Consider the following 14,165-nt stretch of genomic DNA (forward strand, 5'->3'; position numbering starts at 1 on the left):
CTTGCTAGGGACCAAGTCTTGGAACACTTACTCCTATGAACAGTCATTCACATGAGTAATTTTGTTGAAGTTAATGGGACTAGTCACATAATTAAGGCTGTGCAGAATTGGGCATCCACTGTTCTGCATACTACAATTAGGATACAAGAGAATTGACAGTGAGATTTAATAAAGGTTTATAAGCCAGTGGGATTTAAGTACATGCTTTAAAACTAGGTTCATGTGTCACAGAACACTTCAACTACACAACGGGCCATGCTGCCTGGCCTCTTTTCATGTATCCCAATCACAAAACACACAGAATCCATTTCTCTTCCACCATGTGTACAATTAATCCTCTGTTTCCAGAAAGGACAGAGCACAGGTATACAGCAGGCAGAGCCTTTCACACAGCTTCTCACATCCACCCAGTTCACCCTCTGAGCTCCACAAGTTACTGCTCCAATTGTCTCATTAGCCCAACAATTACAACCCAGGTGTCAGTAATCCCCCTAACAAACTGGTTATTTGCCTACAGCCTTTTCTGTGCTTCATCAAGTTCAGTGATCAGGATGCTACAGCTAGCACTCTGTCACACCTTGCTTAAGTGCTTTCCCTGACATATTTGTGCACTGTCTTGACTGAAGATGCCATTTTATATTCACTGTAGATCTCTTCTGGCCATTAAAGATCACCTGGTAGTCTTTGAGAGTGCAGTGGTGTGAGACTTTGTGTTGTTGCCACATTTCAATTTGGGTGATATTTCCCTTCAGTTTAAGTCAGACACTGTACTCCATCACTTCCTGTCCTAAATCATTGTGCAATATTGCTGTAGGTGGTTAAGTATTTGCTGTGCTTCATCCCAGAAGCAGCTATATTTCAGTGACGGTTAACATGATCCAGATAAATAGAAGAGCTAACATCTGCTATCCATCTCACAGTATGGAATGAGGCTTAATTAATGTTGAAAATCACTTTAAGATGCTCTGAAGAAAAGGACTATGAAAATACAAAGTATTATTGTTATACTTACCGTTATTTTTATTATAATTATGAGATGCAGTATGAGAGAATACACAAGATTGGTACAACAAGAGGAATTACTAGAAGGTACATTATATAACTATATTGGAGTTCCTATGAAAAGATATCACTATTATCCACAGTTGCACTTTTCTCCATTTCACTAGGAGTTCAGCAATAATTGACCAGGTTATCACATAACTCAAGTCTTGTCATAGGTTGGAAGGTTATGTTACCTGGCAGCTCAGACCTTTTTCTAGTAACTTTGTAATAACCATTTCAAAAATATTCCCTGTTGATTCAGTCTGCATCCTCAAAATGCAACATAAATACCTCTTCTCCAGCACAGAAGTATCTGAGTCTGAGTTTGTTAGCAGGCTAGACAGCCAACAGAAATGTATTCTTTCTATAGGAGGATCCACCAAAATCATATCTTACATGGAAAGTAGCCCACCCACTGTATGTAAACTTAGTCACTGTTACAGTCTACCCATTATCCTCAAATTAGAAGAGTAGATGTTTTATTTTGTATTTAAATCTTGCCATTGGCACAAGCCGGGTCAGACACATAATACAGTTCCCTTGTAATACCGTTATGCTAGTTGTAATGTATAGGGTATTTTTTCTGAAATAATGCAACAAAAGCTATTGGAGATATGCTTCAAATACAAGCCATGTAATAGACAATTCAGGTAGAGAAAAGCAGTGTGTGTGTGTAACAGAGAGAGAGAGAGAGAGTGTCATTCCCCAGTGCTGAACTCAACTGAATTTTCTATTGTTTGCAATAAAAAGTGTTTTTCCTCAGACAACTGTAGACCTTTAAAATGGAAATAACCTTACATTAATAATGCTCCAAAGCATCTTGTACTAATTCACAATAATGACAAATAGTGAATCCTTCATATACCACAAATTGGGATATATGTGAGTAGAGATAGAAAGGGGATATTTTCTGTGAATTTTTTCAAAATAAATGAACTTTTTTTTAAACTTTTCCTCTTTTTTGACATAAACGAAGAAATTCCAGTTTTTGAAATCTGAAAACCACAAACTGAGTATTTCCCTTTACAAAACCAAAAACAATTTTTATTTTTGTTTAAAACAAACAAAACCAGAACATTTTTTAAAAAGTAAAAAAAAACCTTCAGTGAAAATGTGCATTTAAAAAAAAAAAGTTTTACATGGGTAAAAGGTTGACCAGTGCTAATATAAAGAATCATAAGTGAAACAACCAAACCAGACCTTGACTAAGTACAGATTATATGAGCTGCAATTAGATGAAGTATTTTGTTTCCAAAATGAGACAAACTGAAGGGACCATGGAGAATAGTTGCATTATTTTTTCTAATAGAGAAGACAATCTGAATCTCATGTAAAGGTGCAACATCTATACTATGTCATGTGATGGACTGATTTTGCTTGACTATTATTAATCAAACACATATCATGCTGAAATTGACCTCATAATTCATACTGGGTAGCCTGAGTTTGGGGACAGTGGCTCCTGGCGATAAAGCGCTGTCTATACTGGTGCTTTTCAGTGGTAAAACTTTTGTTGTTTGGGGGAGGGGGGTTTCACACCGCTGAATGACTAAAGTTTTATCACTGAAAGTGGCAGTGTAGACACAGCCTTAGATTAAATCTCAGAACAGATTTACTGTAAGAACAGTAGGACAATGGAACAGACTGCCTAAGGAAGTCATGAAATCTCTTTCACTGGAGGTTTTCAAAAAGAGGCTAGACAGGCATCTATCTTGGATGGTTTAGAAACAACAAAACCCACATCTTGGCAGGGGGCTAAACTAGATGACCTTTGTGTTCCCTTTTAACTCTATGATTCTATATGTTTATAAAGGAGACACACACACAGTTTTCTGAAGCTGGCCTTTTATAAAGTGACCAAAATTGACTTTTCCGATTTGCTGACAAACTCCTTACATTTTCAGACCCAACATGAATATTTTTCCTTATGTTTCAGTTTGCTGACCAAACAAAAAAAATCATCTATTTATCCAGCTTTAATTGTGATGCCCTTAGATATTATGGTAATAGGGCCACAAACATCATAAGATGCCTCACCATTTCACAAAAAACATCACATAGTTTGATGCAGCTGGCAATCTTACCACAGGAGAATTGTGATGAGAACACTTGTGTCATTACAGTTGAAGATATTGGCAGAACTGTTTGAAGAAGTTGGTATGTTTGGATGTAGCCCATGTTATCATTCCTCTGTGAGCAAAAGAGTTCTCTCAAATTTTTACACCAAAAAAATCATTTCAGAATAATATTCTAGAACTTTCCAAACAAGCGTCATTATTTTAAATGGAAATTGGGAACAAGCACCTTGTATAAAAATAACATACATACAAAATATTAGTTTATTGTGATACTGTTTTCAGCAGTATTAAATTTCTGGCATTTTCAAAAATTAAGAACACTTCATAATTCATATTTACTTTGCCAATTACATAATTATTTAAAAATTAATTAACAACTTCTTGCAGGTAATTATTTTAACTCTTAATTACTGCACCTACATTTTGTTAGTAACTGAAAACTGAAGACAAACAAATATGAACTGTACATGTTATACTAAAATCATGCTATTTTACATGGAGTTAACAATCCCAGATAAGAATAATCTACAATACTATCCATTTATCCACACAGAGAAGAGGACAGCAGCTCAACTGTAAGTACTCAAAATATAGTAGACATTCAAGTTTGAAAGTGGAAGAAAAATTATGCAAAAAGAAAAGGAGTACTTGTGGCACCTTAGAGACTAATAAATTTATTTGAGCATAAGCTTTCGTGAGCTACAGCTCAAATAAATTTGTTAGTCGCTAAGGAGCCACAAGTACTCCTTTTCTTTTTGCGAATACAGACTAACACGGCTGCTACTCTGAAAAATTATGAGCAACATGTTGACCATTCTTCAAGAATGGTTGGGAATAAGTATAGTTTGCTAAACCCCCAAGTTTCTATAACTCACTATAGTCTCTTTTTCAAAGTTATTTCCTGAAGAACACATGGTAAAATATTTTTACTGGTTTGTGTAGCACAATAACATAAATTAGGGAAGAATGATAAATAGACTGTTCTAATTCAGTTATAGCAACACTACTACAGCTTTCAGGACAAATACCTTTGTAGTGATAGATTATGCCTAGCCCTAATGTGTTATGGGAAATTGGAAGAAGTAAGGATTGTCCTTTTATGGCTGTGTTAAGGGCAAGCATTGCCAGTGCTTGGTGGAATGTTGAGGATTCACAGGAAACATCAAGCAGAGAGTCAGAAGTAAGTGTAGCTCCACCCTCTCTGTGTATAGTGGAATTCATAAAGGGGTGTCTCAGATTCTTCTTCTCTGCTTCACCTACTGGTGGGAAGATTTTGAGCCCAATAAACTTCCCAGCCATATTCCTTCTGCTGCTCCCACTACAGATTCTCCTTCCTAATGAAGCCTCATTTCACCAGCCAGCAAAGAGGAAGGAGAAGGAGTTCTCTGAGGAAATTGAGCTACCCCAACCCAGGGAAAGGAGTAAACGGGGAACTCACCATCTGCTTTTGCCAGAAGAAAGGAAAGTACACTCATGTAGAGAGTCGTAGAGTTTAAGGTCAGAAATGAGAACCAGACCATCTGGTCTGGTCTCCTCTATACCATAGGCCACCAACCCCCTCACACTAACCCTAACCCTCAAAATTAGACCAAACAATTACAGTTTTCAAGAGACTAAACTATCATGTGCCCCAGGCAGAGAACAGGAGGGACTGAGGTGCACCAATGCCTGAAGCCCCTGCAATGGCAGGGAACTGTTTAATTGTGTTCACTGTGATTTTAATCTTTGATCTCAACACTTGAAATTTGTCTTTGATCTCTGTCATATACTCTCAATAATTCAAATTATTTGGGAGCTGTAACATGGGCACTGTTTCCTCATTGTAGTGCTTTTTTGCCCAAGAGCAGTCTTTGCTTTCTTAGGGTAAAGTCTATTGCACTTACCCACATTAAGTACTCCCATTTACATGTATAGTAAAATCCTTCATGAGGATGGGAGAATCTGGTCATTAGTAAGCAGGCACATATATTTATGCTTTAAACATATTACATTAAGCCCAGGGTTTATATTTTTGAGTGACTATGTTCTTACTTCTTTTCTTGATCCTTTTCTTAGAGAAATACTCTTTTGTGGTTTTAATTTTTAACCCCCACAGACTGGAATTTTCAAAATTGTCCCAGAATAAGGATGAATCAAGCACATACATTTCGTTAGACTTAAATAAAGGTTCAATCTTTTTTCCGAGGAACCTTTTTTAAATATAGGTCCTGAAGTATAAAATTAAACTGCCTAGCCTGCACATGAATTACCCAGATGTATAAACTAATCTAAAAAAAGCAGTGCGTAATCGAGCAAAAAACAATAAAACTAATCCAAGTTGAGAACACTGAACCCAATACATCACTGGAAATGAAAAATAATCAAAGCTAGTTGCCACCAGAGTTGATGACAAAGTAATAGGTCTTACTTCTGGTGTAGTGAAAACAATCAGAAACATCTAGATCCATAGCTTTGGTCATCTAATCTTGCCACATTTTAGATATCTTGGTTGAGATTTTCGAAGCTGACTAATTTTAATGGGAGTTATGTGATTAAATCCTCCAGGTGTCTTTGTAAATCTCACCCTCTTTTTTAAAATGCACTCACTACCAGCTATATTTCTGGGAAAGAGTTTCTAAACCACTCTTCTGAGAATTAAATCAAATTTACACAAAAGTCTACCTAAACCCTGTAAACAATTTTTTGTGTTTGTTCAACTGCATATAACTGAATATCCTGTTGAAAGACAATGCCAACTATTATTTTTAAGAGAAATCCATATCTTACTTCCTTTCATTGGTTGGTTAATCCATTTCCCTTTTCAGAAATAAAGGATAACTTTATCAGTCCTTTTGGACCTTAATGTTAGATAAATGGGAAAAAAGAAATGCCAACTAAACTACATTAAAGAATGCCAATACATTATATTATCACCATGACTTTTTACCCACGACTCTTTCCTAAACTGATTTTGCAGGTAAACATTTTCAACTGTAATAAAAATAAAACCCTTTGAGAAATTAAACATGCACAAAACATGCATTATTCCATTCCATGCTGCTCCAAGCGTAGGAGATGCCATGAGCTAACTGAACTCTTCAACTAAAATGATAAAAGTAACATCTAATGTGTTCTACCACAGAGCACTAGAGGAACGTGTGTTGGGAGGGAAGAAATTCTTATTCCAAGTGGCCTGTGTTACTTACTTCACTCCTGTCTATATAGCATAAAACTTGATAAGACAATTCCAGCAGTACAAATTAAAGTTTTTGAATATGAATGATTTGACTTTAAGTAAATTTCACTATGTTATTCTATTTAACCTCAAACATATTTTAAATGAAAAGTAAAGTTGCAATATATCATTACCATTACAAATTACAAAAAATATACCTAGAAGGTTCCCATTAAGAACACTTAGCATTACAAAGTATGGAAACAGTCGCTTCAGCTAAGGTGGACAAAGATTGCAATACCCTTACAGTTCATATATTTCCTTCAAAATATCTATATGTGAAAATTCACATTAGATAACAGATGAAGGAGAATCAGACTTAATCCCTATTATAGAGGAACTAGTGCGTGCAGTTCTAAAACTAAATATTAAAGATGACTGTTACCTTTAGGCCCTCTTAAGTTCAGTTTTCATCTGTGATGTTTAGGTATTTGACATATGGTTGTCAGAGTGTGGCCCTGGAAATCACAAACCTTATGGGAGAGGGCTGCTTAGTCTATAACGCATAAAGGGCTAAATTTATTCTTTTCTCCTCTTCAGTCCATCACAAATCACAGGACAGAGACTACTTGAATAGAAGATCTTTGCAGCCAGTGGAATACTAAGAACCCTCTATCCTGTTCTCCATGAAGCTGAGCATCATGCATTCAGATCAGAGATATATGTTTTGGAATGCTGATTAGACAAAGTGCTTGTTGAAAAGATCCCATGCTGCAGACCACCAGAGGTCTCAGAGCTACAGAATAGTGAATATTTCACTCTTACTACTCAGACAAATATTGCCTAAATGTTGTCGTTGGCGGTGTCTGAGGAAGGATCGACAGACTTTTTTGGTTGGTGCATTTGAATAGTTTGAAAAGGGAAAACTCTAACTAAATTTTGTGAGTAAAATTCACCCATCTTGTGTTTACCACTTGCACAGGAGAGAGGAGGGGATAATGTGGGCAGAGTCACCCGCAGGGGTATCTGGGAACAGTATGTGCAGTAGGAAGGGCCCACTTAGAACAGCATGGTAGACTGGAGGAGCTGTAGATCCAGCATCCTGCACCACAGGCATAGAGGGGCTGTAGTTCCTATTTCAGCCAATACATTGGAATAGTACCTGCAGTACACAGCAGCCCTCCTCTCCGGGGTTGACTATCAGGACTTTATCTCCCAAATTACTCAGCACTCTGCCTAGATAAGGTCAGATTTTCAGGATCTCAGAACCCATTTTATCACCCAAATAAGGGCTAGATTTTCTGAAGAGCTCAGCACCCAGCATGCTTATTTTGCTGTCCAAATGGAAGAGAGTTCTCTTGAAAATCTTGCCCGAATAAAATAAGTGATTTTAATGTGACTGCTTGTTCTAGTCACACAGCACCTCTAGTTTTCTTTCACTGCTTAATGCACTCAAAATTGGCTACATCCAAATAAGGATTTCTTGGCCATCCCACATGTGAAATCAAATGTACAATCTGCCTTCTCTTGAGTTGTGACAATATAGCTGTAACTTTTGTTTGTCAGGATATGTGGGAAAGCACTGAGAGAGAGGAGTTTTTGCATATGGTCTACTGGACAGAAAGCCCGATGGAATGCTAAACCATTGTTACCAAGCTCCCAAGCCACCTCTACATGCTATGAACAGTCATTTGTCTGGATTCTAAGCCTTTTATTATGAGGATATATTACACAGTGGACACCTTGTGGGTGGGATTACCTGGGTTGTTGTTTTTTATAAAATAATTAGCAAACCCTGTTACGTGAGCAGGTGCTGGTTGGATTTCTTGAAATATTTTATTATCCTGAATACAGTGCAGAGCTGCACTGGCTCAGAGGGAGCAGCAGGAGACATTCTGCCTCTGTGAGGCACAAAGATTCCTGGAGCTCTGAGGTACACATGGGCTGAATGCCTGCTGCTGCACTCCATTATATGATAGGTCAGCTCCACTGGCCAATCACTAAGTGGGTAGAGCTACAGCCATGCTTTGTGTTCTCCACTTTCTATTTAGAGTGCTGTCTGCCCTGGGGAATAGAAAGGGAGCAGTCTCTGAACTCTCTGAGTACAGAGACTAGAACTCCGATTCACACATATGTGTGCCACACAAGGTGTGTGTGTGTTCGGGGGTGGAAAGAAATGAGGGTACACTATGCACCTGTGTAGGGTCTAGATGGAATCTAGTCCTAGGAGATCCCCTTTAAGTAAAGTTACCTGGCCAAATTCTGCTCTCAGGCCAATGTAAATCCAGGGTAACTCCACAGAATGGAGTTACACCAGTATAAATCTGGAGCGAGGGCAGTGTCAGGTCCATGATTTAAGAAAGAGAGGATTTCATGTCACTCTTATGAAAGGACTCCCTGATTCCTTGAGCATCATATCAGCATCAGGCACATGACAACACAAGATTGTTTTAATATATCATTAAAGAAAGCATTCTGATCACCATCTCTTCCTATCCCTACCACATCTCCATACAGAAAAAAAAAATCACCTCCTGCTCCTCCCTGCAATGCTTCACTAGGAAATGCCAGAACAGAAAAGGGTGGTATGGTTTAAAATAGAATATACTAATTCCCTCTTAACAGTGCTGTGAAGGCTCCTCGCTTCAGTTGATTTCCACCCCCAAAAAACACCCCCACAACCAGAGATGCTAATTACTAAGGCCAGATTCTACCACCCTTATTCTCTGATTAGAACCTTGTGAGTAGTCCCTTCATCTGTGAAGAGGATGATACAAATAAGTGTGCATAAGGGTATCAGAATACGATCCTAAGAATTCTTTTCAACATTAAAATACATCAAACTTCCCACACAAACCATTGAAATGCAGGCTATTACAACACATGAGTTAGATATTTCCTTGCTTGCTGAACAAATGAGATACACACATGAACATTCCTAGTGGCTCCAGGAAAAAGGAGAGCATCATATGACACCCAAGTTTATAAAATAAAAACAGTGATTATTCTAAACATTGGGAGATTCACAAAGAAAAGGGAATTTGAGTTAACCCATCTATCATGGCTTACTGCTGGAACACCTCCTTCTGGCCACATCTGGGGATTAGCTCTGCAAGGCCAACACCCCTTCCTGCAGTTGCACTCCATCACTCTCTCAGTCTCAATCTCTTGGGACTCAATTGCTCCCTCTTTCCAGCTTGGCCCTCCAGCCAGGTCACTGTAGATTTTCCCTTTTGGAGGAGAGGGGTGTGTGTGCATATCAAAACCTTTTGGGAACCACTTTCCCAGGCAGTCTTCTATTTCACTGGCCCTTAACAGTGCCACTTCCTCAGTAGCAGGTAGCTACTCTAGGTTCCAGCCCAGGGACCCAATCAGCAGGCAAAGTCTGCCCTATCCTAAACCTTGCTATCTTTTCTCTGAGTCTTTCCTATACCTTCTACATTATACACCACTCCCCATCCCATCTCTGGGTTTGCCAGCCCAACTTCCTCCCTCCCAAGGAATAACTGCACATTAAAAGTCCATAGGCCCAAAACACATCTCCCTTCCCCACCTTCCCTGCAGCCTAAATCTCCACCATTTACAGCTTAATTGACTGATTTGGCCCACTTGTCCCAATTCAATTTTTTCAGGGCTGGCATGGGAGTGCACCCCATCACACCATCTGAGTTTAATCTGAAGTTATTGATACTCCAATAGGATGCTGAGATGAGTAAGTCAAACAAACAATATTTGACCCAATTTAGAAGTTGGTTAAAAGGTTATTGAAAACAAGAATGAGAAATTCTCAGAAACAGGCTAGAAAAGTGAAGCCAGTGAAAATTCACAGAGCCATTCACTTATGCAAATTCAATTGCAGGATCAAGGCCATATTTTGAAAGTAAAAATGTATCTTTAAAAATGCACCCAATTTAAGAAAAATATTACTTAAAAAAAAAGAGTAATCTAACATGTCAGTGCATTGACTTCAGTGGAGTTACTCCTCATTTACACTAAAATAGAGCTCAGGAATCATCTCTATTTATAGAGTCTTCCATGCCCTGTAGAGTCATTTTGTCTAACAAGGATAGAGCTACATACACCAGAGTCCTATGTTGACAGGCAATAGAATGATAATTTTAAAAAGGAATAAATAAATAAATTGATATTCCTGTTCATTGAAGCTATGAATTTGAATCAGGACATCATAGAGCAGAGTTTTATCACCAGCTCAAACATGGTATTTCTGGGATCACTTCAACCAGACTAGATATGCACTGGAATTCTTTTTATTCAATGAAAACATAACAACAGGGGAATTTAAAATGCCTCAATAGCACTAAGCTGATTCATATTGCTAGAATCACAATTGGCATTAGCAACTTCTGTGAAGAAAAATAAAAGGATAAAATAAAAGCAAAGTTTACCATAAACCTAAATCATGTTGAATTTTTTTTCTAACCCATGTGCCCCACTGGAAAATTGCCTTTTATAGATTTACTACTGAAAGCTCCAAAATTTTCTTCTGTTTAATATGCCAGTGAAGCAAAAAAAATTACTCCCCACCCAAACAAGATATTCTATTTAGATATCCCAAAATATCTGAAGCAATGTTCAACATATTATATATTATATGGGTTACCAAACAGTGCTCTCCTGACTTTACTAATAGAAAAAAAAATCTTGTTTGAAGGAGAAGATCCAGTACTTACATATTTTCATTAAATGTTTCCATTGAATTCAAGTCAAATTTTAGAATTCAGTTAAAATGCTGAGTGCCCAGTATGGCTTTCCTACATTTCTCAACACAAAGGTGAAATCAATAAGCTAAAGATATAACAATGTTTTGACATTTTCTTAACAGTTTTAATTGTTCAAGGAAATAACTCTACTGAAATTCTCTCTGAGCTGAAGGTTGTAGTAGCTTGGTACCACAAACTTCAGTTGAAAACAACTTAAGAATGCTTTTGAGGTTTTCTCAGAGTTTTGACATGACAGCTCTGCAATTGAAAAGTTTCCACAACAAACACCTCCTTCCACCCCCCAAAAAAGTAAAATGCATAGGTTTAACATATGCATGGAGAATATATGTGGGCATAGGTTGTGTAAATTAATGCAGATTGGTGATAATCAAATACCATATGGAATGTACAAAAGAAATTGTTCTCAAGTGGAATTCACATATTTCCTTGTTACAAAACAGTCACAGTGACCACTCTCTAGCAATAGTCCCAAACAGCAACAAGAGAGGAGAAACATGCCACAAACACATCCTGTGTATTCCAATGGCTTATTCAGAGCCCATGTCCACAAACACATTTATTTCAGAGTTTTCCTTTTCCTTTCCACATGTCTAATCAGAAAGAGAAAGTAAAAGGTAGGAATATGGTGTGTAATACAAAATATTTCCCAAAATAATTATATCGTATTTGCACTAATTAACTATCAGCAAGAAAAAGTGGAAACTGTTCCCCAATGTATTGTTTAACTCAGAGACAAGGTGGGTGATGTAATATCTTTACTGGACCAACTTCTGTTGGAGAAAGGGGCAATCTTTCCAGCTTACACATAACTCTTTCTCAGTTCTGGGAAATGTACTTGGAGTGTCACAGTAGGGTCTTGTCTACACTACAAAGTTTTGTTGACAAAAGACAGCTTTTGTTGACAAAATAGTGAATGTGTACACACCGCAATGCGACTTTTAGTGGCAAAAAGGCCCAGTTTCAGAGACAAAATAAAACCACTCCAACAAGAGACATAAGGCTTTTTGCACAAAATTTTTGTCAACAAAGCGCCAGTGAGGACACCACACTTGATTTTATTGCTTTAATTGGCCTCCAGATGTCCCACGATGCTCATTGTGACCCCTTAGAAGTTATGGGAATTTTTGAAATTTCATTTCCTGTTTGCTAGACATGGAGAGGTCTCATCGCATCTTCCCAAGTGACCATTGCAGGTTATCACAGCGAACACTCTCCCGCTTGGACCACTGTGGAGAGGAGGCTGTGCAGTCCCACCTGCATTTGAGCTGTAGGAATTTTGATATCTACGGGCAGATTTCTCGAGGCTTGTGTGAAAAGAGCTATGATCAGGACACACTGCAGTGTAGAGTAAAGATAAAGGAGCTGAGGCAGACGTACCCTAAAGTGAGGGAGGCAAACCATCGCTCAGGAGCTGCACCTAAGATCTGCCTGTTCTATAAGGAGCTGGATGCTATCCTTGTTGGTGACCCCACCTCCACTGCCAAGAGCCCCTTGGATACTTCAGCAGGCCTGGAGGTGGAGGAAAGAGGACCTAATATGGAGAACGAAGTCATTGATGAAGAGGTGGAGTTGGACAATGATGTGGAACTCCCAGTAGGGGCGCCCGGTGGGGCAGGCAGCCAGGAACTGTTCACCACTCCAGAGGTGTCAAGCCAGTCTCAGCAGTTGCTCTTCAGGGTATAGAAATGTACAAGGCTGGCTGTCTTTCCATGTGCTGGACATTCCCCTGTGCAGCTAATCAGTTTGGCAGAACAGAGTGTTGATACAAGCTGAGATCTCACAGGAATCCTCCAGAGAGATCTCCAGGAAAGTTTTGTGGAGGTACTCGATAATCCTCTGACAAAGGTTCCTTCTTCGTTCCTTTCTCCATTGTAGGAAACTTTCCCGCGCCATTCAGCAATCACTTGTGCAGGGACCAAAGTGGCACAGAAATGAGCAAAACAGGGGCCAGGGCGGAAGCCACAAGCATGTAGTAGATGTACCCTCGCTTCCCTGCTTACCTTCAGCAGTCAGATATCTGTTACAATGACCCCTGCCTGTGGGATAATTTTAAAATTTCTAGCTGGTTGCACCACAACCCTTGCAGAGGGCTCTTTTCCCCATGTAGAGTGTCCCGTCCCACAGCCAACACTCACCATGCTTTGGGTGTTTGCAGAGATGTGTGCTTGCCAACGGTCAGTGAGAAAGTGATTGTTATGTTACGAAAGGTGTATTTTACTGAAATGTTTCATGAATTTTATAATCATGCTTCTATGCATTGTTCCTTGTGCTTCAGCAGATGTGGCCTTCGGGAACACCCCACACACACTGACTGAACATCTCCGCTAGATAAGAAAGCACCCAAGATGTAGCAAAGACAACATGTTCCGGGATATACTGCATTTCTTCAATGCAGAGAAAAGGGAACACAAGGAGTGGAGGGAAGCCAAAAGGCAGGACAAAAAAGAAAATCAAGAGTTTGTTAAGGATGCTACTGAGAGGATGATTAAAGTCATGGAGGAGCAAACACAGATGCTGAAGTCCATAATAATGCTGTAGACTGAGCAGATGCATGCCTACCCTTCCCTGCAGCACATTCAGAACTCTTTTCCATGCTCCCCATCTCCCAACTCCACCCACACAGTTCATTCCACTTTCCAGGACTTCTCTGTTTCCCCTTCACTCCATCCCCTCAGACAACTTTCAAAATGATAAATGGACCTACACACAGCTGTGAAAGTCTGCCATTCTCTGGTACCTCCTTTCCCAACAAGCATCTTTGTGTGTGTGTGTGTGTGTGTATTGTTCCTTGTGGAATAAAAGCAAAGTTTTTGAATGGTAACTCATCTTTGTTTCCTCCATTGAGACAGCAGGCACTTCCAATACATACACAGGCAGTTTAATCATTTGCTTACTGGAATATAAGGCCCCAAATGTCACCATTGCTTCCTAGGAAAACTACATGCAATATAACATTGCAGCACCAATCACAGAGATATATATATTACTGGTTCTCATTTCCAAAAAGTGTTGCCTCAAAGCCTCCCTGATATGAATTGCCCCCCTCTGGGCTCCTCTGATAGCCCTGGTATCTGGCTGCTCCAAATCAGCAGCCAAGCAGTCTGCCTCAACACTCCACCCTTGAGCAAACCTTTCACCCTTAGCGTC

Source organism: Dermochelys coriacea, chromosome 1 (genome assembly GCF_009764565.3).
Source record: "Dermochelys coriacea isolate rDerCor1 chromosome 1, rDerCor1.pri.v4, whole genome shotgun sequence".
NCBI classification, from domain to species: Eukaryota; Metazoa; Chordata; order Testudines; family Dermochelyidae; genus Dermochelys; species Dermochelys coriacea.